At 47.5% G+C, this 27,642-nt stretch overlaps 1 long non-coding RNA gene across 1 annotated transcript; it reads right to left on the reverse strand.

Annotated features, from left to right (window-relative positions):
- Window positions 1–562: 562 nt before the first annotated feature.
- LOC116275680 lies at window positions 563–27,567 on the reverse strand. Its single transcript, XR_004184753.1, has 4 exons — window positions 27,508–27,567; window positions 6,557–6,701; window positions 5,232–5,500; window positions 563–982 (listed from the first exon to the last, which is right to left on the reverse strand). It is a non-coding gene; the product is annotated as an uncharacterized LOC116275680 (long non-coding RNA).
- Window positions 27,568–27,642: the final 75 nt, after the last annotated feature.

The raw sequence follows: 27,642 nt of genomic DNA on the forward strand, positions 1-27,642 counted from the left end.
TTGTGTTCAACCCTTGTGGGAGGGAACAGGCAGGTGAGCAGTTGCAGTAGCCAGGGTGAGTGCTTTCGAGTGTTAGCTGGGGCAAAACTGCATGGGCCCTGCAGCAGCATCTGGGAGAAGTACCCATGACCCTCAAAGCCCCAGAAGGAATGTTACAGTCAGTGCTCTTTTAGTTCTGCCATCCACAGATGGCTTAAGTGTTAACAGCTCAGTGGGCCCTCTGCCTTTTCTCATGAGGTGGCTGCTTTCCACCAGTGTGGGCAGGGGGTCAGTGTGACAGCCTTTTGCATCTGCACCTATAGTACCTCAGCTCTTGTTTGGCGTCCAGGTCACACAAATTGAAGGGTGGTGAATGCGGGGGATTTTATTGCCAATGAAAGCGGCCCGCATCAGGAAAGGGAGTTGGAAAGGGGATGGAGCAGGAAGGTGATCTTCCCCTGGAGCGATGCCATCAAGCCATCTCTCTGAAGTCAAGCTGCTTCTCTCCAACATCCAACTGTACTCTCTGATGTCCAGATGCTTCTCCTCTTCTCTGCTCTCTGCCAGTGGAACCTGGGGTTTTTATAGGCACAGGATGGGGGGTGGGGGCGGGCCACGGGTGGTTTTGGAAAAGGCAACATTTGAGCGGGAAACCAGGAAGGCATGTTCTCACTTTGGGCCATGGTTCCAGTCTTCAGGTTCGGGCCTTCACTGGGGACCTGCCTTTTTCTGTCCAGAATTTCCTTGCCTCCTGTCCCTATCATTCCCCACCTTGGAAGAGGCCCATCTAACTGCTGTTAGAATATGAACAATGATTGATCTTAGCTACTTCTTGCTGACAGGGGGCGTTGTTTTGGGGAGATCAGTTTTCTCCTTCGTCTCTGAGATGTTTATTTGCACCATCACTCATATCTGGCTCTTCCCAGAGTCCTCTCTTCCTACTGTAGCTCATGATAGATCTTCAGATGTTTGGTGGGCACCCACACAGGCACCTGATTGTCACCTGGAGAAACACAAGCAAATCCTCTTCCCCATGTAATTATCCGCCCTTGGATTAAGTTTAGTTAAAGGGCCAGGGAGGTTAGTATGTGCTCTAATATGAGTGACATAGAAAGGGGAATGCCTTTGTTGTACTGATTGCTGTAAAGAATGAAATAGAAGATTAAGTTGGTCATCAGTCACATTTTGAATTCAGGCACATTCAATATTTTGCGTGGCTTGCACTACATAGACTGAATCAGAAGCAATGTTTACTGGCTGTTTAAAAATTTTTAACACTATTATTACAGCCATAAGTTCAGCCCTTTGAGCAGAAGCAAAGTCAGTTTGAAAAACTTGCTGTTGAGGTCCTGCAAATGAGGCTTTTCCATTACTAGATCCATCAGTGAAAACAATAATGGCCCCTTCAATAGGGGCTTTTTGAGTAATGGAAGGCAATATCCATGATGTTAATTTAAGAAATTGGAATATTTTGGATTTAGAATAATGATTATCAAGAACACCAGTAAAACCTGCCAAATTAACTTGCCATTCCTGGGAATTAATATAAGCCTGCTGAATTTGTTGTTTGTTTAATGGAACTATAATTTGATTTGGATTATATCCCATTAACTTTGTTGTGCACAGCCTTGCTTGTCCTACTAGTACAGCAATTTGATCTAAGTACAGAGTGAGCATTTTAGCTGTATTGTGAGGTAGAAAAAGCCACTCAACCAGATCGTTCTGTTGAACAATAACTCCTGTAGGTGAATGTTTAGTAGGAAAAACTAAAAACTGTAATGGCTGCATAGGGTTAATTCAAGTCACTTGTGCTTGTTGAAATTTTTTTTTCAATTAATTGAAATTTCTCTAATGCTTCTTTGGATAGAGAATGTTTTCTGTTAAGGTTAGAATCACCTTGTAAGGTAGAAAAATGACGAGACATAGCATAAGTAGGAATGCCTGAAGTGAGACGAATCCAATTAATGTCTCCTTATAATTTTTGAAAATCATTTAGAGTTTTTAAATTATCTCTTCTAATTTGAACCTTTTGAGGCTTAATAGTACTTTGTTCTACTTTCATTCCTAAATACTGAAAGGGAGCAGAAGTTTGGATTTTTATTAGGGGCTATGATTAATCCCACTGCAGTTACAGTGTTTTCCAATTGTTTAGAATAACATTAATTCTTCTCTAGTTTCAGTTGAACATAAAATATCATCCATTTAATGGAGAATATAGCATTTTTTGAATTGTTCTCTAACTGGTTTAATAGCTTTTCTGACATAAGTTTGACAAATAGTTGGACTATTTAACCTGCCTTGTGACAGTACTTTCCAATGGTATCCGTCCACTGGTTCTTTGTTATTTATAGCGGGAACAGTAAAAGCAAATTTTTCATAATCTTGAGTAGCTAAAGGAATGGTAAAAAAGCAACCTTTTAAATCTATTACTATGAGAGGCCAGTATTTGGGGATCATTGTTGGAGGGGGCAGCCCTGGTTGCAGTGTGCCCATGGGTTGAATCACAGCATTAACGGCCCTCAAGTCTGTTAACATTCTCCATTTCCTTGATTTTTTCTTAATAACAAATAGGAGAATTCCAAGGAGAGAAAGTAGGCTCCATGTGTCCCTTTTGCAATTGTTTCTGTGCCAATTTTTTGAAGCCTCCAGTTTTTCCTGTTTCAGCAGCCATTGCTCCACCCAAACTGGTTTGGCAGTTAATCAAACAAGAGGAATGGGAGCTGGAGGCTCAGCAATGGCCGCTCCTAAAAATGATACCCTAATCCAGTTCAATCCATTTGCCTTTTTAGTTCTAAAGATTCTGGTTGGCCACTTTCATTTTTCCCGGTCCCTTTTCTGGGAGATATCCCATTTTTCTCATCATTTGTTTACTGTTATTACTACACTGAGCCATAGGAATAGATATTTCAGCACCCCATTGTTGTAGTAAGTCTCTACCCCATAGATTGACAGGACTAGGTATAATAATAGGTTGAATTGTCCCTTCTTGGCCATCTAGCCCTTAGCATGGCAAAATTAAAGAACTTTGAAAAACTTCTGAGGCAGCCCCTACCCCAACAATACCAATGGATGCCTCTTGTTTTGGCCAATGCCAGGGCCATTGATTTAAACCAATAATAGAAACATCAGCTCCAGTATCTGCTAGCCCCTCAAAATCTTTACCTTGAATGGTTACTGTACAAATAGGTCTTTTGTCAGACACTTGATTAACCCAACATATAGCTTTTCCTGCTGGATTCGCACTACCAAAGCCTCCTATTCTTTTTACCGTGCTTCTTCCCAGTTTTGCATAAGATAACAGTAACAACTGAGCAATTCTTTCTCCTGGGGAAGCAGACCATGGAATTGAGGAACTAATAACTAATTGAATCTCTCCAGTATAATCAGAATCAATTATTCCTGTATATATAGTGGCACCTCTTAAATTTAAACTAGATCTTCCAAGTGATAGACCAACTGTTCCTGAGGGTAAAGGTCCCCTAAGTGCCATGGGGACTTTCTTTGGTGGCTCTCCAGGAAGTTAGGAAGCAGGAATTGTGCTGCAGAGATCTACAGATCTACAATTGCTGTACATTTGTAGGGACACTGACAGTGCCGCGTATGCCTTGGTTTGTTGAGGGGGCTTGAGGCCAGCCTTTCTTCCCATTTCCAGAAAGTGGTTGCCCATCTTTGCTAAATTTAGAAAGACACTGATTTGCCCAGTGATTGCCCTTCTTACATCGGGGGCAGATACCAGGACTTTTTCGTTGCTTACTGGTAGTAGCCCTTGCCTATTGATTTCCCTTTTAACATTCCTTTTTTGTGTGTCCAAACTGCCCACAATTAAAACAAGAGCCTGGCCGGGCGCGGTGGCTCAAGCCTGTAATCCCAGCACTTTGGGAGGCCGAGACGGGCGGATCACGAGGTCAGGAGATCGAGACCATCCTGGCTAACATGGTGAAACCCCGTCTCTACTAAAAAATACAAAAAAAAAAAACTAGCCAGGTGAGGTGGCAGGCGCCTGTAGTCCCAGCTACTCGGGAGGCTGAGGCAGGAGAATGGTGTGAACCCGGGAGGCGGAGCTTGCAGTGAGCTGAGATCGTGCCATTGCACTGGGGGATGGAGGGAAGACAGAGCCACACTCTAAAAAAAAAAAAAAAAAAAAAAAAAGGCATATTTTCCCCCACTTTTAATTCAGCCATTGCTTGAGCTAAAAGAGTAGCCTTATGTAAGTTACCTCCAATGTCATCACAAGTCTTAATATATTCAGCCAAATGAGCCTTCCCTCTCATAGGTCTAATGAAGGAAGGATATTTCTTCCCTGTAACATCTATTTTTTTCCATGCCCATAAGCACACAGTGCATAACTGAACAATGGCAACATTTTTCATTACTGCTTGATTGTCTAATTGGCCCCAATTAGGGCCCAACCCCATTAACTGTTCAAAGGAAATAGGCACAGGCGGCTGTGCTTGTGTGTTTTCTCTTGTCTGAGTTTGAGCTTCATCAGCCCATGAAGTTTTAAACTGCAAGTACTGAGATGGAGTGAGAACAGACTTTGTTAAAGTATCGCAGTCATATGGTATTAATCTATTATCAAGAGCCACATTTTTTAGTAAAGTTTGTACAAAAGGAGAATTTGGCCCATATTGACTAATGGCTTGCTTAAATTCCTTTAACATCTTAAAAGGAAAAGTGGCTCAATTAACTATGTTTTGTCCTCCTTGCTGAATTATAGTAACTGGAAATTGCCATGCTTCTAGCTCTTCTTCAGCTCTAGCCTTCTGAATAGAATTTTGTGTAGCACCACCAATTGTTCCCCATATTTAATGTTGCCACTAAGCAGTAAGTTTTGCAGCTAATTCATCTTCTCGCCCATTAAGGGGAGAGGGAGAAGGTGGCCATTCACTTAATTCAGCAGGTGGAACTGACAGGCTAGTAAAATATACCTTTTTCAGCTTCCCTTTCTTTTCTTTAATTTCTTCCAGTTGCTGTTCTTCATATTCAGAATCTGAAGTTAATTTTTTACACTCATCTACCTCTTTCTCATCTGAATCTGCCTCATCATCTGTTTGAAATGGCTCAAGAACTGCCTTTATCAACACCCACACTGACCAAACAGAAACTAGAATTCTGGCATCTTCTGTATGGGCCTTTAAAAAATCTCTGCCAATTCTTTCCCATTCATCTAACTCCATTGTCTCTTGTTCTGGGAACCATGGATAAAACTGCTCTACTGTATGAAAGAGTGTTAATAAATTCTGAGTACTGACCTTCACTCTCCCTCTCTGTAATAAATGCCTCGGGAAATTTAAATAAGTAGAATGTTTGCTTTCATTTTGTCCCATTGTTACCCTGGTTCTTCTGAGCACTCAGCTTTCCCGCCAAGCTTCTTTCAGTCGCCCTCAGGTGTCCTCTGACAATGCATCCTCTGCTTCCGCACACTCTGGTGTTTCTTCACTGGGGTCTTCATAGCTCCACATTAGGCGCCAGAAATGTTGGGGTGATCAGACTCAACACCAGGCCATGGGGGCTACAAAGTCTGGCGGAGTCAAAGGAATGAGAAGAGACAAGTTAAGAGTGCATAAGGTGGGTCCAGGGGGCCAATGCTGGTATGGAGGCTGCAAAGGCCCTGAGCTCTGGAAGCCCACATTCTTTCTTGGTGATCACACAAAAAACCAAGTGGTGAGGATGCACGGATGTGGTGGTAAACAGGTGAGGACGTAGGGGTAGAAAGGTAGGGGTGCATCAAGCATAGCTGTGACAGTTTAGCGTTTTCTTTGACGCATATAGAATATGCTCTGCTGCTTGAGATAATGGAGAACATGTTTACAAGGCTGGGAGAGCAACCAACAAGTCTGTGCACGTTCCAGAGGCTGCGAGGGGTTTTGTGCCCTGTGCCCTGAATTCCATCCAAGCCATGGGATTAGATTTGTGGTACAGCAGGGCAGCCTTCCACCTTTGGCACAGAGCTTGGTGTTCCAAAGGCCACGAGAGATTTTAGACCCTGGACCCTGAACATCTTCCAAGACTCTTTTATATTATGACAGACAAGCCAGTCCTACCTCAGCTCTTCTACCAACACTGTGGCCATCCTGAGGGCTGAAGGATATATCCTCTAGAGATGGCCCGGTCTTTTTCTGTAGGAGAATATTGAGGTTTTATTTCTCTTATGGGGCCCTCCCAGATCAGTGGGGCTTCAAGTGTATCAGAAATCAGAGGCACTCTCAGTGCTGATTTAGCTGCGTGGTCCACCAACCTATTTCCCTCACCTACTTCATCCATCCCTTTTTGATGGCCTTTACACTGTATTACTGCCACTTCCTGTGGAAGGAAAACCGAGGATAGTAGTTTATTAATTTCCTGATGGTATTTAATGGGAGACTCATTAGCTGTGAAGAAGTTCCTCTCTTTCCAGATAACGGCATGGACATGGAGGACTAGGAAAGTGTACTTAGAATCAGTATAAATGTTAACTGCTTTCCCTTTGCTTAATTCTAGTGCCCTCATCAGGGTGATTAGCTCAGCTAGTTGAGCACTGATACCCAAGGAGAGAGATGCATTCTCAACAATATCATTCAGAGTAACCGTTGCATACCTTGCTTTATGGATCCCTTGCTCCACAAAAGAACTTCCATCCATAAAAAGTGAGGGTTCTCTAAGGCGGTTTCCTTGAGGTACTCCCTGGCTGCACAGGTTTGCACTACTATCTGTTCACAGTCATGTTCAAGCTCCCCAGCTTCCTATGGGAGGAAGGTGGCTGGATTTAGGAAGGGACACGTTCTTAATTTGACTGCAGATCCCTCTAATAACAGAGCTTGATACCAGAGGAAGCAGTTGTCTGTTAGCCAGAGACTCCCCTTAGAAGAAAGTAGTCCTTCCCCATTATGTGGGGTATAAATGGTTACATTATTCCCCATGGTTAACTTAGTAGCTTCCAGTACCAGCAAGGCTACTGCTGCAACTGACTGGAGGCAGGCTGGCCATCCTTCAGCTATCAAATCAAGTTCCTTAGTTAGGTAAGGAACTTTCCTTAGTTAGGTAAGTTCCTTAGTTAGGTAAGTTCCTTAGTTAGGTAAGGAACTTAGTTCCTTCCTACAGGCTGCTGGGCTGGACTGTGGCCTGTGTTAGAACTCCCAGGGCCATTCCCTTTCTTTCTGACACATAAAGATTAAATGTCTTCCCTATGGGGAAACTAAAGACCAGTGCCTTAAGCAAGGCTTGTTTAGTTGGTCAAAAGCCTCTGGTTCCCAAATTACACAGTGAGTTTTATCTGCCTGAGTCTCCTTTGTTAGGTGATATAAGGGACAAGCTATTTCACTGTACCCAGTTATGAATCCAGTAATGCCTAAGAATCCCCTTAGTTCCTTGAGGGTTTGGGGGAGGGGAAAGAAGGAGATGGATTTAATCCTCTCTTCACCCAACGCTCTGGTCTCCTCTGACAAGACCAGGCCTAGGTACTTCATCAAAGTCTGACAGAGCTGGGGTTTAGATTTTGAAACCTTATATCTTCTGTTAGCCAGAAAATTAAGAAGAGCCTTTCTGTCCTCCAGAGAGATTTCCTCAGTTGGAGCACAGAGGAGAATGTCACCTATGAATGGAAAAACTGTAACCTGAGGATAAAGGAACTTGGAGAGGTCTCTTGACAATGCCTGCCCACACAAGTGGGGGCTGTCTCACAACCCCTGAGGTGACACTGTCCAAGTCAACTGGGTGGTTTAGTTAGAGGGCTCCTCAAATGCAAACAAATACTGAAAGTCAAGGTATACAATGTCCAGAAGAAGGCATTCTTTAGGTCCAGGACTGTAAACCATTTAGTTCCTTCAGGTATTTGAGCTAGCAGGGTATATGGATTGGGAACCACTGGGTGAATAATGGAGGTCTTGAATTAGTTAGTCTCCATTCCTCGTTGGGTTTTTGTACCCCCAATATTGGGTATGACAAGGGCTGTTGCAGAGTTTGAGGAAGCCCTGCAACCTTAAGTTATCAACGATGGCTTGTAGTCCTTTCCTAACTTCTGGTTTCAGGGAATATTGTTTCTGGTTAAAAAAGGAGAACTTAAGGTTGACCCAGACCAGTATGGCAGTTGTGGCTTGGTCAAGTTTTTTGGCTTTTTGTTTTGTTTTGTTTTGTTTTTAGACAAAGTCTCACTCTGTCACCCAGGCTGGAGTGCAGTGGCATGATCTCAGCTCAATGCAACCTCTGCTTCCTGAGTTCAAGCAATTCTCCTGCCTCAGCCTCCCGAGTAGCTAGGATTACAGGTGTGCACCACCATACCCGGCTAATTTTTGTATTTCTAGTAGAGACAGGGTTTTGCCATGTTGGCCAGGCTGGTCTCAAACTCCTGACCTCAGGTGATCTGTCCGCCTCAGCCTCCCAAAGTGCTGGGGTTACAGGTGTCAGCCACCGCGCCCGGCCACCCATTTTCCCTTGAATTGCCCAAACTTCTGGGTCTCATCTAATGGACCTGTCATGCAAGACCCAAAAGGACAATATTTCCAAGTAGCTTGGAAAAAGTAATTCGGTGCCTTGATCTGAGGGGATCATCTGATGGAAGCTCCATGATTTTTAATTTTTTTCAGAGTCAGGGTCTTGCTCCGTCACCCAGGCTGGAGAGCAGTGGCGCAACTGTGGCTCACTGCAGTCTCAAGCTCCAAGGCTCAAACAATCCTCCCACCTCGGTCTCCTGAGTAGCTGGGACTACAGGCCCATACCATTACACTTGTGCTTCTTTAAAAGAAGGTTATATGTTGACATAATTACAAGACTTCCCAGAATTCAAAAGTGTTCCAACCAGCACTTTGGCAAAAAATGTTGGAGTCTGTGCTTCCCTCCCACTGATTTTCTCCATCACTTGGCGTTGGTGAGCTGCCCTGGCTCCTCTGTAGTGAGAAGTGGGTCATAAATTGCCCACCCGTGGCTCAGAAGTACTCAGGTCCTGGGTGAAGAGGCAGGAGAGGGCTTGTCCCACCACCAGGGTGAGAAAGCAGCTCTGCGGAAGGGAAACTGCCCCTCTGCAACTCCGCAGGGAGCCTCCTGCAAGGCCTGGACCCGGCCAAGTTCCCGCGTCCCCTGGGGTAGGGGCTCCCATAGCCCCCCAGAGCTTCCTCTACAGCCACAGTTTCTGCTGCCCACAGTGGGCCAGGGTCTCTCCCCCTGGGAAGCTGAGTGTTCCACAGTCTGGGCAGTCCCTGGGGCCACCAGCTGGCAGAGGCGCTCCCTGTGGTGGTCACAGCCTTCACTGGAGCTGCCTGAGGCTGGCCAGCCTTTCCCAGGACTTCGCTGGGACTGCTGGCCTTTGGAGGAAGCTGGGAAGCACGTGAGCACTCGGGAAAGACTGGGCTAGTCCGGAGCTGTCCCTTAGTTCCCAGGGTGAGGGATGGGAGGGCTGAAGCTTGGTGAACAGGCTGGACCTGGACACGTGTCATTGAGATAGCATCTGAAAGGGGCAGCCAGAGCTGTGACAGCTGGGACTTCCAGGGCATTGCCACCAGCTATGGGGAAGTGTGCTGGGCCGTCCCCCTCGTGGGGAAGGACTTTTCATGTTCCCGTCTTACAGGAGAGAAAAGAGCCGAGGAGAGACCCAGCCAAGCCCATCCCAGGGGCTGCATCGCTCTGCTTGGGTGTCCCAGGGGTGACCCAGCTTCTGTCCCCTGCCCAGCTGGCCTTGGCTCTGCTTCCCGGGGACTCAGACCTTCCCTCCCCTCAGTGCAAAGGGGCAGGGTGGGTCCTGGGCCTGCATGGCCAGGCCTCAGTTTCCCTTCCCTCGTGGGAGATGTGGCCCCGCCAGCCCCTCAGCCCACCTGGCTTTTGTCCTTCCAGCCTGGATGCCCTGTTTCCTTGGGGACACCAACACCATTTTTTCTTTAAGTCAATCTAGAAAAACACATGGCCACACAGCCCTTGGCAAACAATTCCAGAACAATCCTTGGATCATTTTGGAAAAAGTAAGCATTCCCCTTCTTCTCCCACTCTTCTGAACTCCATCCACCCATGCAGTGGGAGGGACTGAGATGCTCGCTGCTTTCAGGGGAAAGACCTGGGGACACAGGGCACCTGACAGAGCTGCCCCTGCCCAGGCCTGCTTGGGCTGAACCTAGACAGAGCCCTTCACTGCAAAAATGTGGACCCTCCAGCCCCTGTTTGGGCTCAGGAAGGACCCCAGGGCTCCTGCACACATAAGGGCCAGGCTCTCTATTTGACCGAGAGTGGGGCCAAGGTCATGGCCATGGGAGGGTGTGGGAGGGTGGACAGAGTTGGTCCTAGGACACGGTTCCTGCCCTTGAAGTTCCAGACTTTGCTCAGCCCTGAGAATCAGCTGCCCTCCGGGTAGGGGAGCCCCTCTGCTGACCAAACCTGCCCCGTCCCCAAATGAACATGGCTGCCCCCAGCTCAGGCTCCTCCTTCAGGCCTCTGCACTAAACGCAGGACAAGCTGCTCATTCACCCCCAACAGGGGCGGAGACCAGGCAGTGAGGATGACAGGATTTTACTGTGGGATTAGGGGTTGTGGAACAACAGAGCAACCCAGAGGACACAGGACAAGTGCAGCCTGAGCCCAGCCTGTCCTGGGGTCGGAGCCTGTCCTGGGGTCGCACCCTGGCCCCTCCCACTGCCCCGCCTTGGTGCACTCTGTGCCTCTGCAGGCCTGGAGTCTGGACCAAAGTGCCTGACAGTGCTTGCCCTTGAAAAGGGAAGGGCCCACCACGCTAAGCCTCCAGCCTCCCAGGCCCCAGGCCCTGACCTGGGTTGAAGTCTTCACAGATGAGCTGGCGGAAGGACTGACCAACCTCATGGGGAGATGTCCCAGCCCGGCCCTCAGGGATGGTCCCACCCTCTGGCCTCAACACACAACCAGCCGTATGACAGGTTCATATTCAAGAAAAATCCTAGGCACCCTTATTCAAGTAAAGCTGTAGGAATTTATTATATAGACTCTTAAAAATTTTTTCTAGTTTTAAAAGCACTTCTTATAGAAAATGTTCGAACTAAATATCAAAATAAGAAATTTTAAATTATTCAAGCACTACAAACATGAATATGTCTTAAATGCCTTTCCCCACTATACTTAATGCAAAATACCATCTTGTTTGCAAAAATCTGAACAGGGAAGAGTCACCCACCATCCCACACATTTTAAGGGATTACGTGAAGTACAGATTGGATCCTGCCACCTTCCCCTTCCCCTTGAACATTTTGGTGCCAACACGTCTATATCAGCACAGCCATTCTGCACAGATACTGTTCTACAAATTTGCATTCTTCACTAATGTCATGTCATGGACACTTTTCCAGATCAGTGGAAACAGATCTGCCTCCTTGTTTGAATGGCCACACTGCATTGTGTAGCATAATTGTTTTCCCCTTTCCCTCTTGCTGGATAGTTTGGGAGTTTCTAGTTTTCCCTACAATGAGAATCCTTGTATGAATAATGACAGGTTTGTCCTAATATTTCTGATAACATACATTCCCTACAAGTAGAATTATTACCTCAAAGATCCTGTTCAATATCTCTTTATTAAGATATGAATTTTTTTTTTTTTTTGAGACAGAGTTTTGCTCTTGCTGCCTAGGCTGGAGTGCAATGGCACAATCTCAGCTCACCACAACCTCCTGGGTTCAAGCGATTTTCCTGCTGGAATTACAGGCATGCACCACCATGCATGGCTAATTTTGTATTTTTAGTAGAGATGTGATTTCTCCATGTTGATCAGGCTGGTCTCGAACTCCCGGCCTCAGGTGATCCACCCACCTCAGCCTCCCAAAGTGCTGGGATTACAGGCGTGAGCCACCGCACCCGGCCTAGGATAAGAAATCTCTTTACTAAGGTAAAAAAAATTTAGCAGAGATGCAAACCATCTCGTTTGTCTGAGGACTCTCCCAGGGACCTGTATGGCTTAAGAATCCAGAAATGTAATTATAACAGGGCTACTAAGGCAGCAGGTTATCAAGACAACCAAGCAGAATCCCAGGGTTTTTTTGTTTGTTTGTTTGTTTGTTTTGAGACAGAGTCTCGTTCTGTCTTGCCCAGGCTGGAGTGCCATGGCGTGATCTTGGCTCATTGCAGCCTCTGCCTTCTGGGTTCCAGTGATTCTCCTGTCTCAGCCTCCCGAGTAGCTGGGATTACAGGCGCCTGCCAGCACACCCAGCTCATTTTGTATTTTTAGGAGAGATGGGGTTTCTCTACTAAAGGAGTTCAGGGTTTCTCAAACTCCTCACCTCAGGTGATCCACCCGTCTCGGCCTCCCAAAGTGCTGGGATTACAGGTGTGAGCCACCACACCCAGCCACAATTCCAGGTTTTTATTTGAAGTTATTTTCAAAAACCGTGGCCTCAAATTCTAAAGCTTTAGAAACATTACAAAGCTCTTCTGTTTCAATAACAGTTCATGGTAATCGAGAAATTGGAAAGTTGATAACAGTTACTAATTTTACACAAGTCCTAATTTCCCACGGGAAAACAAGATTTATACTCTTGTAAATGGTCTTAATTCCACACCTTATCCATCAAATCATTTGATCAGCCTTTATCATTTAGAATATCTCTCCTCCACGATTTCAGGGGAAAGGAGAAATCTTTAACCCTGTCTTAGATTTTTTTCGTTGATGCACATTTTCATTTTTAAGGACAAGATCTGAAAATTCATTAGTTGCCTGAGAAGCAAAAAGCAAACCCATGGAATTCGGTTTTACCCAGTCAAAAATGAAATGCATTAATAGGATCTTAGTTACAACAGCTGAAGGAGGAGCAATATAATTTTCCTTCCACAAAGAACAGAAACACTTTTTAAATGAAGACTTCAAAAATTAATTCCAAAAAACATATGCCAATTCATTCTTTCACGGATAGGGAGCTGGCTTCCTTACAAGTTGTCAGGACTAGAGGCAATTACCTTGTTTGTTTATTTTTTTTGACAATCTGATGGGGACCAAAAAACTAATGTTTTATGATTTTTAAACAGCTTTATTGAGATATAACTGATATGCAATAAGCTGCACATATTTAAAGTATGTGTTTAATTAATTTGCATATGTGTATATACTTGTGAGAGTATCACAACAATCAGCATAATGAGCATATCCACCACCACCAAAGGATTCACCATGCCCCTGGGTGACCCATCCCTCTCATCCTTCCCTGCTCCCCCATCTCCAGGTACCATCTGATCTTAGTTGAATAGTTAACATTTATAATGGGAAGGCTGTCGGCCGCCAGGCCATCTCACTCACTGCTTTGGGAACATAATTTTGCACAGTCCCTGCGGAGGGTGATTTGGGCTCATGGGTCAGGCTGACAAATGCAGGAACCTGTGAGTCAGCCATTCCGCTTCCAGGAATGTATCTTATTCATTCTCTAACAGCTTTGCAAAGTGGCCAGGTGCAGTGGCTGACGCCTGTAATCCCAGCGCTTTGGGAGGCCAAGGCAGGCGGATCACTTAAGGCCAAGAGTTTGAGACCAGCCTGGCCAACATGGTAAAACCCCATCTCTACTAAAAATACAAAAATTAGCCGGGCGTGGTGGCAGGCGCCTGTAGTCCCAGCTACTCAAGAGGCTGAGGCAGGAAAATCGCTTGAACCCAGAGGGCGGAGGTTGCAGTGAGCTGAGATTGCACCATTGCACTCCGGCCTGGGCGACAGAGCAAGACTCCAACTCATAAAAAAACCACAAAGCACAAAACACACAAGCAGGAAAAACTCACAAAGTGACTTCAGTGCTGGGCTAAGTCATTTCTATTGTAGTAGCAAAATACTGGAAACTCCCCGAATGCCCATGAGCAGACAGCAGGGAAGTCATCGCGCGGCACCCAAACAATGGAGTACTGTAAGCTGCTTTCAAAAACAGAAAAGAGATAGAGAAAGAAAAACAGGAATTGCTCCAGGATGCCATGTGGAGGGGAAGCCCATGGGTAGAGCGGGTGGCGGCAAGCTTTGTCCCTGTGTAGGATCCTCCAGAGCCGTGACTGGCCTCATCTCTCTCTCCCTTTCCAACCCCTATCCCAGGCGAAGGGGAACTCATCTGACTGGCAGACGGGTGACGGTATGAAGCCCATTTCTCTTGTGCTTTAACTTGTTAAACTTATTCCGTGTTTGTCCTTCTTATGTCTCCCTGGGGGAAGCTCTGCTGCCCACGTCTGGGTCAAAGCATCTGTCTGTCGCTGGTGGCACTCACATGGGGCAGCCGTGGCCTGCAGATGGCAGCCACATTCTTCACAGTGGTTTTTTCAGGAATGACGATTATATTTGATCTTCGCCTGCCTGCCTCCCTCAGGTTGTGCCTCGGTAGGTCATTTGTTGGCACCCCTAACAAACAATTGATTGTATACCAGCAGTTTATACGCGTCTCATATGTGCCATTAGACAGGGCACATGTGTCTTATGCAGACGTGACACAGTGCGTATATGAATGTATAATCTCCCAAATGACAGGATTGTTCACCCAGAAAATCAGAGACTAAACCAAAAGTCTCTTAGAACAAATGCCACAATCTGGAAAGGTCACTGATTATAATATAAATATGAAAAACTCAGTAGGTTTACATTTTACACTGAGAACCTAGTTAGATAATTTTTAGGGGGAAAGGGTCTGATTCACGATATTGCCTAAAACTATGAAAAGCTCTGTTAATATTTTTTTTTTTTTTTTTGAGACGGAGTCTCGCTCTCACCCGGGCTGGAGTGCAGTGGCCGGATCTCAGCTTACTGCAAGCTCCGCCTCCCGGGTTTACGCCATTCTCCTGCCTGAGCTTCCCAAATAGCTGGGACTACAGGCGCCTGCCACCTCGCCTGGCTAGTTTTTTGTATTTTTTTTTTAGTAGAGACGGGGTTTCACCATGTTAGCCAGGATGGTCTCGATCTCCTGACCTCGTGATCCGCCCGCCTCAGCCTCCCAAAGTGCTGGGATTACAGGCTTGAGCCACCGCGCCCGGCCTGTTAATATGTTTTAAAAGAATTGTTCAAGACCTACATAGTAACAACTCAATATAGAACATTCAAAACTAAAACTCAAGAAGGACCAGAGACACAGGTAGAGGTGAAAGGGGTGGCCTGAGGTGGTGGTGGCAGGGGGTGCAGGATGGACATTGTAATATAAGTTCTAGAGCTGTTATTTGATTTTTGAAACTATGTTGATGTACTACTCTGGCAAAAATGTAAATCAAGAATTTAAAATTCACAGAAAGAAACAAATTTGTGAGAAGTGACAATTTGAAACCTTGGAATTAATTTTTTTTTTTTTTTTTTTGAGATGGAGTCTCACCCTGTCACCCAGGCTAGAGTGCAGTGGCACAATCTCGGCTCACTGCAGTCTCTGCCTCTGGATTCAAATAATTCTCCTGCCTCAGCCTCCCGAATAGCTGGGATTACAGGCACCCGCCACCACACCCAGCTAATTTTTGTATTTTTAGTAGAGACGGGGTTTCACCATGTTGGTCAGGCTAGTGTCAAACTCCTGACCTCGTGATCCACCCACCTCGGCCTCCCAAAGTGCTGGGATTACAGGCGTGAGCCACCGTGCCCAGCCAGAATTAATTTTTTTTAAATAAACAATCAAATGCCTTCTGTAAAGTTTGTGCTAGGTTACAGTCCCACCAACGGTGAATTCATGTGTCAGATTCCAACACTGCACTTACACTGCCTTGGAGTGAGGGTCTCCTTAGGAGTAACACATTGGCCTGGCATGGTGGCTCATACCCGTAATCCCAGTGCTTTGCGAGGCTGAAGCAGGAAGATTGTTTGAGGCCAGGCGTTTGAGACCAGCCAGGGCCATATGGCAAGACCGCATTTCTACAATAATTGTTTTCATTAGCTGGGCAATGAGGCACAGGCCTGTAGTCCTAGCTACTCTGGAGATTGAGGAGGGAGGATTGTTGAGCCCAGGAGTTCACAGTTACAGTGAACTATGATTGCATCACTGCACTCCAGCCTGGGCGACAGAGTGAGACTGTCTCAAAAAAAAAACAAAAACAAAAAACAGTAAGGCCTCTTGGGCACAGAATGTAAGTGCAGGCTCAGCTCTGGCATCATCCTGAGATCCTTCCATGCTGTGCCCTGGTGCCTCACTAGCTTCCCTCTCATCCTGGCCTTGACTGCATCCCTAGGTAATTGCAGAGATTAATGCCACCACTAAAGCCTTGAAAGAAGCAGAGACATGGCTATCACATTCCCATACCATAAAACCCACCAGCTCAACCTGTGCAGATGCTGGACAAACCTTGGAGAATGACTGACCTGTAATAAATGTGATCAGGTGGCCGACTCCACTCATGGCTGCTGTCCCAGATGTAGCACTTTTACTGGTGCAAATCCACCTGGTCCCTGGCACTTGGTATGCAGCTCTTGGCCTAGCTAATGCCTTATTTCCATACTAATTTGCAAAAACAATTTGCTTTTACCTGGCAGGGCCAACAGTACACTTTCATGTCTTAACTACATGAATCCTGGCCTCTGCTATAATATAGTCCACAGATACCTTTGGTTTTTTATTTTTTACTTTATTTTTTTATTTTACAGCCAGAGGTCTTTTTTTTTTTTTTTTTAACACCTATTATGCCATGAATTCATAGGGCATGGGTTCCAGCAGCTCAGGCTCCTTCCCGCTGGTTCTCACAAAGTGTGCTTCTCTGGGTGGAGCAGCCTGGAGCTTAGTTGAACCCAGGTACTTTTCTCTTTTTTTTTTTTTTTTTTTTTTTGAGATGGAGTTTCCCTCTTGTTGCTCAGGCTGGAATGCAATGGCATGATCTCAGCTCACTGCAACCTCCACCTCCTGGGTTCAAGTGATTGTCCTACCTCAGCCTCCTGAGTAGCTGGGATTACAGGTGTGTGCCACCATGCCAAGCTAATTTTTTGTATTTTTAGTAGAGACGGGGTGTCACCATGTTAGCCAGGCTGGTCTCGAACTCCTGACCTCAGGTGATCCACCCACCTCAGCCTCCCAAAGTGCTGGGATTACAGGCGCAAGCAAGTCACCTCGCCCGGCCCAGGTACCTTTCTCTGTGGCTTCTTTCTTTTTCTGATCATTTTCCTCACCCGTTTCAGGAAGCTGTCTCGGCTCTTAGAGTGCTTCATCTGCTCAATACGCACATTAGTTCCCTTGGCAGGAGTCTTGCCCTTAACTTGTTTGTCTACAGCAATGCCAGCAGCATGCTGGGGAACACTGTGGACTCTTCCAGCTTTGCCATGGTGACACTTGTGGGGCTTCCTTTTTGAACAGTTCCCATTCCCTTGATGTCTACAGTGTCACCTTTCTTACAGATTCACATATACGTGGCCAAAGGAACAATTCCACGGTTTCCAAAAGGCCTGGAAAACGTGCCTCTCCTCTTTCCCTTTGCATTCGTCATTTTGGCGAACTTTTGGAAAATGGCGGTTCCAGCTGAAAGGGCTTTGTTATCTTTTATTTTGTATTTAAGTAAGCTTTATTGTTTGTACCTTATACTTCAGAAAAAGCTCAGAGAACTATTGAATTTGTATGAGTCACCTGGGGATGGTACAATTGCAAACTCTGATGTCGTAGGTCTGAGGAAGGCATTCTTTTGATTGATTGATTGATTGATTGATTGATTGAGACAGGGTCTCACTCTGCCACCCGGGCTAGAGCGCAGTGGCACCATCTCAGCTCACTACAGCCTTCACTTCCTGGGCTCAAGTGATCCTCCCATTTCAGCCTCCCACTACAGGTACACACCACCATGCCTGGCTAACTTTTTAATTTTTTGTAGAGATGAGCTCTCACTGTGTTTCCCAGGCTGATCTCGAACTCCTGGACTTAAGCAACCTGCCTGCCTTGGTCTCACAAGGTGCTGAGATTACAGCCTGAGCCACCACACCCAGCTGAGGCGGGCATTCTGACTTTCTAAAACCTTTCCAGGCGGTGCCCATGTGGCTAATATCTTAACCATTCTTACAGTATCAAGGTCCTAACACACTGCTTTCTAAAATGTAGTCAAATAGCACGAAAATCCTTTGTTTTAATCTAGGCTTCGGTTCCTTTTTTCCTTTATACTTTGTATTTATTTATTAAATTGTGGTGAAACATACAGAACATAAAACTCGCAATTTTAAACATTTTTAAGTCTACACTTCAGTGGTGAAACATACAGAACATAAAACTTACGATTTTAACCATTTTTAGGTCTACACTTCAGTGGCAGTCAGCACACTCACATTGTCATGCAACCATCACCACCCCCCGTCTTCAGAATTCCTTTCACCTTGCAAAACTAGAGCTCTGCACCCATCATACAAGAAATTCCCATTGTCCCCAACCCTCGGCAACCCCATTCTACTTTCCATCTCTACGACTTGATCTTTATTTGTTTATTTACAGAGTCTCATTCTATCACCCAAGCGGGAGTGCAGTGGCAGGATCTTGGCTCACTACAGCCTCCACCTCCTGGATTCAAGTGATCCTCCTGTCTCAGCCTCCCGAGTAGCTGGGATTACAGGCTTGGCCATCACACCTGGCTAATTTTGTATTTTTAGTAGAGACGGGGTTTCACCATGTTGGCCAGGCTGTTCTCAAACTCCTGACCTCAGGTGATCCGCCCGCCTTGGCCTCCCAAAATGCTGGGATTACAGTCGTGAGCCACCACGCCCGGCCAAACTGATACTTATTATTTAACATTCCACACACCACTATACTGGCCCCCTGCATTGGTGATGTAAAACTAATTGGATCTGATAAGAAACAGCATGTCCTCTAGAAGCTTTAATAAAACATATGTCAGTTAGAAGGTGCAAAGTGAAAGCAAGTTTTTTTTTTAAATAAATTATTTTATTTATTTTATCTTTTGAGATAGGGTCTCACTCTGTCACTCTGTCACCCAGACTGGAGTGCAGTGGCGTGATCTCAGCTCACTGCAACCTCCACCTCCCAGGTTCAGGTGATCCTCCCACCTCCTCTGAGACTACAGGCGCACACCACCATGCTTGGCTAATTTGTTTTTAATTTTTCACAGAGACAAGTTTCACCATGTTGCCCAGGCTGGTCTCAAACTCCTGGACTCACACGATCTACCCACCTTGACCTTCCAAAGTGCTGGGATTACAGGTGTGAGCCACCACACCTGGCTGCAGATTTATTAAGAAAGTAAAGGAATGAAAGAATAGCTACTCCTGGGTGGGCATGGTGGCTCATGCCTATAATTCCAGCATGTTGGGAGGCTAAGGCAGGAGGATTGCTTGAGCCCAGGAGTTTGAGACTACCCTGGACAACATAGTAAGACCCTGTCGCTATAAAATATATATATATTTTTGGCCAGGCCCAGTGGCTCATGCCTGTTTTTTTAATCTATCTATCTATATATATGTTTTGTTTTGTTTTTGTTTTTGTTTTTTGACCAGGCCCGGTGGCTCACGCCTGTAATCCCAGCACTTTGGGAAGCCAAGGCAGACAGATCACCCGAGATCAGGAGTTCAAGACCAGCCTGGCCAACGTGGTGAAATCCCGTCTCTACTAAAAGTACAAAAATTAGCAGGGTGTGGTGGTGTGTGCCTGTAGTCCCAGCTACTCGCCAGGCAGAGGCAAGAATTGCTTGAACCTGGGAGGCAAAGTTGCAGTGAGCCAAGATCACGCCACTGCACTCAAGCCTGAGCAACAGAGTGAGACTGTGTCTTAAAATATATATATATATATATATATATAATTTGTATCCTGTAAATATATATATACAAATATGTGGCTGACTGCCATGGTTACTACTTGAAACCATCCCTACAACAGTTACTACTGTTACTACTTGAGACCATCATTACAAGACTGAAGGAAGGGACAAACGTAGAAATGAAAAGACAAAAGAAACTATTTTAAAGGAACTGTCCAGGGGAGGAATAAGAGAGCTTCTAGTGAGCAAAGGCAGCCCCTGAGCTTCCGCAGCCCTTCGTATTTATTGGGTAGCAAGAGCAGGGAGGAGGAGGTAACGATTGGTTGGCTGCTCAATTGATAACAGGTTCATATTATTACTAATAGGCTTCAGATGTACCTAATCACAAGAAATACTGTGTTTGCGGCGTGACTGCCCTCAGCGTCCCTTCTGGGTGGCAGACACAGTTTGTCAGTTTGCCAACATTCTGCATTTATGAGAAACAGTTTGCTGTTTACTCATATAGCCTCCAGTGGTATACCGAGTTGATCACGACCCTCATTCTTTTGGCCTGTAACACAAACATATATACAAAAGACATATATAGTGGCTCCAGTGGCGCAATCAGTTAGCGCACGGTACTTATAAGACAAAAGACATATATATATACACACACACATATATATGTGTGTGTGTATATATATAGTATCCTATAAAATAGAGCCCCCAAAATATATATACATTTTTTTAAGAGAAAAAAAAGAACAACTACTCCGTAGACAGAGTAGGGCATTCCTTAAAGTAAAAGGAGGACCATGCCCAGCCTAAGCACAATGCTTGTTTAAGACAGGAAAATCACATGAGAAGTGCTTTACTACAAGGGTTTGTGATAAAGGGTTAGTCTTTGTAATTACCATATTTCACAATAATCGATATTATTATCTTTTTTTTTTTTTTTGAGATGCAGTCTTGCTCTGTCACCCAGGCTGGAGTGTGGTGGCGTGATCTCAGCTCACTGCAAGCTCCGCCTCCCGGGTTCACACTATTCTGCTGTCTCAGCCTCCCCAGCAGCTGGGACTACAGGCACCCGCCGCCATGCCTGGCTAATTTTTTGTATTTTTAGTGGAGACGGGGTTTCACCGTGTTAGCCAGGATGGTCTCGATCTCCTGACCTCGTGATCCACCCGCTTCGGCCTCCCAAAGTGCTGGGATTACAGGCGTGAGCCACCGCGCCCGGCCCGATATTATTATCTTTAAAACAAAACTTCTTAAACTAAGAATGCGTTCTCAAGATACTGGGACATCAGGACACTCCGGGTCTGTTAGTAAACATTATTAATCTGCTCCCTCAACCGTAAACTGTTGTGACTAACAATCCCTAACTTCCTGGGAATGCAGCCCAGCAGGCCCCAGCCTCATTTTTCCCAGCCCCTATTCAAGATGGAGTCACTCTGGTTGGAACGCCTCTGACAGGAGCAGCACCCTGATGTCTATCTCCATCCTCACACGGCGTTCTCCCTGTGTCGGTCTCCAAATTTCCCCTTTTTAGGACACCAGTCCTATTGGATTAGAGCCACCCAATGACCTCATTGTAACCTGATTACCTCTGTGAACACCCTAGCTCCAAACAGGGCCACCTTCCTCGGTACTGGGAGTTAGGACTCTAAGATGAATTTGGGGGGACATAATTCCCTAGCCACACCAGTGCTTTTTCCATGAACCCAGAAACAACGTATTTATGGTGACCAAGATGGAGGCTATGCATGGGCCCAGCAACATGAGCTCATCTCTTCAGGCTGGTCTGACTAATCTCACTGCTGGCAACCCTCTCACAGCCCCAGAGAGCGGCACTGAGTGCCCAGTGGCACCTTCCCCGACAGAAAGCAGCCAGCATCTGGTAGCAGGTGGATCCTGGTCTCTTCCACCATGGAGGGGACACGGACTAACCTTCCTGGAAGGGACACACTTTGCCTCCCTCGCCCAGGGTGTTTCTGCAGCACTGCTGCTCGTAGCCTCACGTGATGCCTTCTACCATCATGGCTTCCACGTAGGGCTGCTTCTGACGAAGGAACCCATTTCACTGCCAAGGAAATGCCACAGTGGCTTGTGGCCGTGGAATCCACTGGTCTTACCGATTACTCTATCACCCAGAAGGAGCTAGCCTCAGCAAAATACTGAGTGGCAGTACCTAGGAAGGATGGACTCTATTTTACAGGATTCCATATACGCTATGAATCAGGGACCACCACATGGTTCTATTTCCCTTATGGCCAAAATGCATAGCTCCAGGAACCAAGCTGTCACAGGTAGTGACTAACTAGGAGCAGTGGCGCATGCAATAAAGGAATTTATCAAGAGAGTTGTAGGTAAAGACGGGCAGGCTTATTAGAGAACGTAGGAAAATACATCGCAAGAAAGCAATGGGCAGATCAGCCAAAGGGGAGCTGACTGCAAGGAGACAAAGACTCGTGGGGGATTTTATAGAACAGTGCTTGTGCTGGAGAGGGCCCCGAGCAGTACGGACAATGCCAAGGTTGCAGTTAGCTAACTTACAGTTGTCTATCAGCCGAGGGTCTGGTGATAAACTGGGCACAGGAAGATTGTGAGTTATTTGCATAGGAGGGCTCTGTGTGTCCTGGGCCATGTAGAAAGGCAGACTTACAGCTTACCTGTTTTTTGTTTGTTTTGCTTTTCCTGTTCCCCCCAGCCTGACTCCTTTTCCCTGATTAGGAACTCCATGCAACCAGCAGATGTGAGGGGGATCCACTCACTATTACACCTAGTAACAACCAACTGGCGGGATTTTGGCTTCCTGTCGCAGCAACTTTGAGCTCTGCCAATGTGAAGGTCTTAGTCCCAGAGAGGAACATCCTTCAACCAGGGGACGCAGCAGTGGTTTCCTTAAATTGAAAGGTGATGCTGCCACCTGGCCATCTGGGGCTCATTCTGTCATGTCACCAAAAGACCTAAAACATGATTGCTCTCTTGACTGCAGTGATAGATTCTGGTTCTCCTGGGAGACCAGGCAGCTGCTCCTATGTCTGGAAATCAGGGCATTCATTCTCTGCGGCACTTCTGACTACTTCCACGGCCAATAGAAAAGGTTCATGAAAAACTACCCCAGCCATGGAAAGGCAGGAAAATTGAGGACTCAGAACCTTCTGAAATGAAAGTTTTGGTTGTTTCATCAAGTAAAGATCAACTAGCTGAGGTCCCAGCTGAGGGTGGGGAAAATCCAGGATGAGTGATGGGAGAAGGAACCGTGGGCATCAAGTCTCCCGACTGTCACAGAAGCAAGGACTGTAGTATCTTTGCTTAGTTTTCTTTGCTTGTTTTCTGTACGTGTTTGTTTGCACATGCCAACCATGTTCCTGTTTTCTCTAGCTGGCATCTGCATTGCATACACACTTTTTTGGAGGTTAGTGTTACCATTCTGTTTTCAGGTAACAAGATATTCAGTGGACTGTGGTTGAATTTGTGGTGTAATTAACAGAGCCAGCAGTGGCTACAGTAACCATTGGCACCTTGTCCTCACTGTCTCCTCATTTTGGAGACAGCCCGAATGCATCTTCACTTGCGGGAAGGACACATGTATTGCATTTACTGGGATTTTTAGAAAAGGTTAAATGTGTGTAAAAGGGTGCATGTGGAAAGCAACTGCCTGCTATCAATCTACTGCCTCTGACCCAAGCCCATCTTTCACTACCCTGCTTGGGATTCTGGAATCCTCTGGCCTGCTGGCACGGTGCTGTGCACTGTGAGTAGAGGGAGCTGGAGAGACAATCAAGGAGGGAGGGGGGTTTCTTTTCACTTGTTCATTGGCTGCTAACCTGCACAGCCTCCCAGGACGGCTTCCTGCGCTCTGCATAAGTAGCTTTGCGGCAAGTTTTGAGGCACAGCACCTGGCTGTGTATGGCTTACCTGGCATCTCAGGAGGCGACTTTCCAGCAGGTTCAGCTGGTTCTTTCCCGCAGGTTTTTCCAGAGCACCTGCTGAAGCCGCCAAGGCTGCATCCTCTCCACCAAGGCCTGCATCCCCATCCTGGGGATGGGCACCCTTCGGGGATGGGCACCCTTCCAGATCTGCTCCTTCCATGGAGCTCTGCCTCGACCTAGGGGATCTCCCATTCCTTTATTTTGAGCTCTCTTTATTCCTCAGTAGCCAGTCCCTTGTTAACCCCAATCCCCTGTTACAGTCAGTAACTCCTCATAGTAAACATTCCCTTTTCAAGTTGCTGTGTGGTTCCCACCTCTTGACTAGGCCCTGACTGACACAAAGACCAAGAAGGTTGCTGGGCTCCAAACATGGACTGTTTGTTATGGCAAAGAAAGGGCCCCTCAGAGGGCAGAGCCAGGAGCACAGGGGAGAGGTGGAGGAGCCAAGAGCTGTCAAGAGTGACGGATGATTAGAGGGCACCCCCGGGGGCAGAGCTGGGCTCATCCGGAGGCACAGTTGCCTCTCCTGGAGCAGGGAGGGGCCTGGCCACCTGCGATGGCTGGACTTTGGCACGGCCTCTCATCCTTCCCCTTTGAATGGCATTGCTGGCAGTGGCTGTCCTGTTCCCATCATGTCCCCTGTGTTGAGTGTGTCCTTTCCATTCACATCCAGTCCCATGGAAGGTCACAGTATGGTGAACGGCAACTATCGTCCGTAATGGGAGGAGACTTTGGGGGGTTTGAGAGGGAAGTGAATATATTTTTCATGGGGGGATGTAAATAATTGCCATCAGAGGGCAGCTGTGGTGAGTGGGCAGGGGTGGGGGGTCACACTATACTCCAGCTTCTCCCGTCACAAGGAAGCCAGTTTCTCCAACCTTGAACCTTGGTAGAATGACTGGCTTTGACCAATGGGACATCAGCAAATGTGACATGAACAGAAGCCTGAAAAGCACTTGTGCCCTCGGCCGGCCCTCTCCCACCACCATGTGACCCAACCCACGCTAGCGCCCTAGGAGATGGGACACCTACTATTCCAGGGGTCCCCCTTGAACCTGAAAGTTCCCACCATCCAGGATCCTCCCCTGGGATCTTGCCAGACCCGTGTGCCCAGGGGCAGCTGATAGAGAAGCTGTGGGTTCCGCCTTCCAGGGCAGCCGGAGCAATCCTCCAATGCGCCCCCCACCCAGCGGGAATGGAGTCCTGGATGGAGGTCTTGGCTGACAACGTCCCTGCATCCTCCCGACATCGCATTGTCCCAGGCCCTCCGGGTGAGTCTGCAGCAGCAATGACTGTCTGTAGAGGAGCGACCTCCTGATTCACGGCAGTCCTTTAAGCAGGTTCAATGTCTGTACCACCCACCTGGGTGCATCCATCCGTACCACCCACCTGGGCTCATCCGTCTCTACCACCCACCTGGGTGTGTCCGTCTGTACCACCCACCTGGGCGTGTCCGTCTGTACCACCCACCTGGGCATGTCTGTCTGTACTACCCACCTGGGCTTGTCTGGAGGCACAGTTGCCTCTCCTGGAGCAGAGAGGGGCCTGGCCACATGAGGCAGCTGAACTTTAGCATGGCCTCCCGTCCTTCCCCTTTGAATAGCGTTGCTGGCAGTGGCTGTATCACCCACCTGGAAGGCTCAGGGAATCAGGGCACCCCGGCTCCTTTCCTCCTGGAGTCACCACTGCCTCAACCTTCCCAGCTGAGGCTCTGGCACAGCAGCTCACAAGCCTGATCCAGCCACTAAATCTGGGGACCGTCCACTTCCCTAAGGCCAGGGGCAGACGCTAGCAGGTGAGGCTGAGGCCTTAAGAGCAGTGGCTACGCACACTGCAGGGCAGGCCACGTCTCAGCCATCTCCGCTTTTCTCATCATTGTGGTCATCTGCTTACCTCTGGGCCTCTCCTGTCCACTCTCAGTGGACATCAGTCCCTGCCCACTGCCCCCTCCATCACTCCATGAGCATCCACAGGCCCCCTCCCAGTTCCTTGAGCCCCCAGCTCCCGACGATATCAGCCACATAGTCTCAGGGTCACACTCCAATTGTGTCCTCACCGGTAACTGCAGCGCCTCCACAACCTCAGTTACAAGGGTCCTCCTCTGTGACCAGAGTCCCCGTCCCTGCATTCACTGATTCCAGTGGCTGTACCTAGCAGTCTCTGGCTGCCCCCAGAACTCCCATCCTCTGACCCTGTGCTGCCTTGCAGTCCCTCAGCCCCTCGTGCATGCCCCCCACCCTCCCTGAAGTGAGACCCCACAACCCATCAGTATGACTTCTCCCTGGCAAGCCCCTCCCACAGCTCAGCTATCATCCTCCTGAGTGATCATCTGGCAAAACCAGAGTCTTGGTTAAACCCAGGCCTGTTACTACAGCCTGCACCTTGGCGCTGAACTTGGCTTCACACCAAGTCACAAGTTGCTGATGAACCCACTTCAAGGAGGCGCTGGCCGTGGCTGGTCGAGCCTACCTCCGGACACTAAAGTATCTTCCTCCCCTCTCCTCCAATCTCCAGCAACACCACTTTCATTTTCTCAGTTACACATTCAGTTATAAAATGCTAATAGTATAACACATTCACATGGCTCATAATGAAAAGTTACCAGATATACGGCCAAACAGCTCCTTTCTAACCTCTGTCCCCATCCAGCCCTGTCCCCCCGCAGGCACGCACGTGCGCACACACACACACACACACACACACACCACAAACTCTGCTCTGCAGTGTGCTTTTTTCTGCTTAACATTATGTGTCCTGAATGTCAACATCAGAATAGAGAGAACTTCCTTATTCTTTTTCACTGCCACATAGTACTCCATTGTCTGGGCGTGCTGCAGTGATTTCCCTGGTGTCTGCCCATGGGCATTTAGGGAGTTTCCAGTATTTTGCTACAGTAACTGAAGTGACTAGTCTGGCACTCAAGTCGCTTTGCGTAGCTGGTAGAACATGGATACGGTACATTCCTGGAAGGGGAATGGCTGCCTCACAGGTTCCTGCATTTGTCAGCGTGACCCAGGAGCCCAAATCACCCTCTGCAGGGGCTGTGCAAAATGATGCCCCCAAAGCAGTGAGTGAGATGGCCTGGCGGCCAATGGCCTCACACACAAAGTGTTGTCACTCACTGGGGTATTGGCCACTCTAACGAACCACATGCCCATTCTGCAGACATCTCAAACTTTAAAAAAAAAATTAATAGAAGACTTATTTAGCAAAAATACATATAGCCATCATTGCAAGACTTAAATGAGATGATAAATGTTCAACCCAATTTTCTTTCCGGGATAAGTTTTTCTTTCATACCCCTGTCAGTTTTGAAAACATACTACCAGAAGAAGGGGGCCCAATTCCACAGAGAGCTCCCAAGAGTGACTTTCTGGGAGCGAGTCTGAAATTGGGATAACCCTTTACTGATCTTGCTTAGGTCCCACGCATCCAGGCCGCCTCTTTGATGAGCCCTGGTGGTTAGGCCGTGGTTAGGCCGATTGCACTGAAGCAGGCCTCCAGGAGCTGCTGTTGAAGCAGGATTTTAAGGCCAGCCCTGCAGCTGGCTCCTGCTGGGGTTCTGGAGATGTGTCCTATTCGGCGGGATTGAGGGTCCAGGGCAGAGTGGCCAGGCATGACAGAAAATACTTCGGGTCAACACCCGTGAAAAGAAGGAACAAATAAAAATAAAAAAGAATACTGTGGGAACAACAGCTTGGTGACACCGCGCACAGCTGCGAGTGCGGACAGACCTCTCCCCCTTAACTTGACCAAGCGCCGCCTCAGCCCCTTTCTCCCCTCCCAGGCCCTCCCTGTTCCTGGAAGCAGCCCCACCGCAGCCTGGCTCCCTCGGGCTGCTCTTTCCTTCAGCCACCGAGAGCTCGCCCCGTCTCACTGTACAGTGGGGCCCTTGCTGCCGCCCTCATCTCTCCCCTAGGGAGCCCAGCGCCCCTGCAGGGCAGAGGGGTCTTTCCAAGCCATAAATCCCATGAGTTGAAAATCACGTCTCCAGCCCCTTCCAACCCCCCTCCATAGCTGGAAGGAGCCCGCTTACCAGCCCCCTCCTTCCTCCTGCGGGGTCTCCCGTCCACGATCCCTTTTCCCCAGCCCTGCCGTCTTTCTTTGCCTAAAACCTGGAATTCCTCCCCGTTCCCGCCCGCCGGCCTCCGCAAGCTCCTCCCTCCCCTGC

Source organism: Papio anubis, chromosome 7, assembly GCF_008728515.1.
Source record: "Papio anubis isolate 15944 chromosome 7, Panubis1.0, whole genome shotgun sequence".
In the NCBI taxonomy this organism is placed as follows: Eukaryota; Metazoa; Chordata; class Mammalia; order Primates; family Cercopithecidae; genus Papio; species Papio anubis.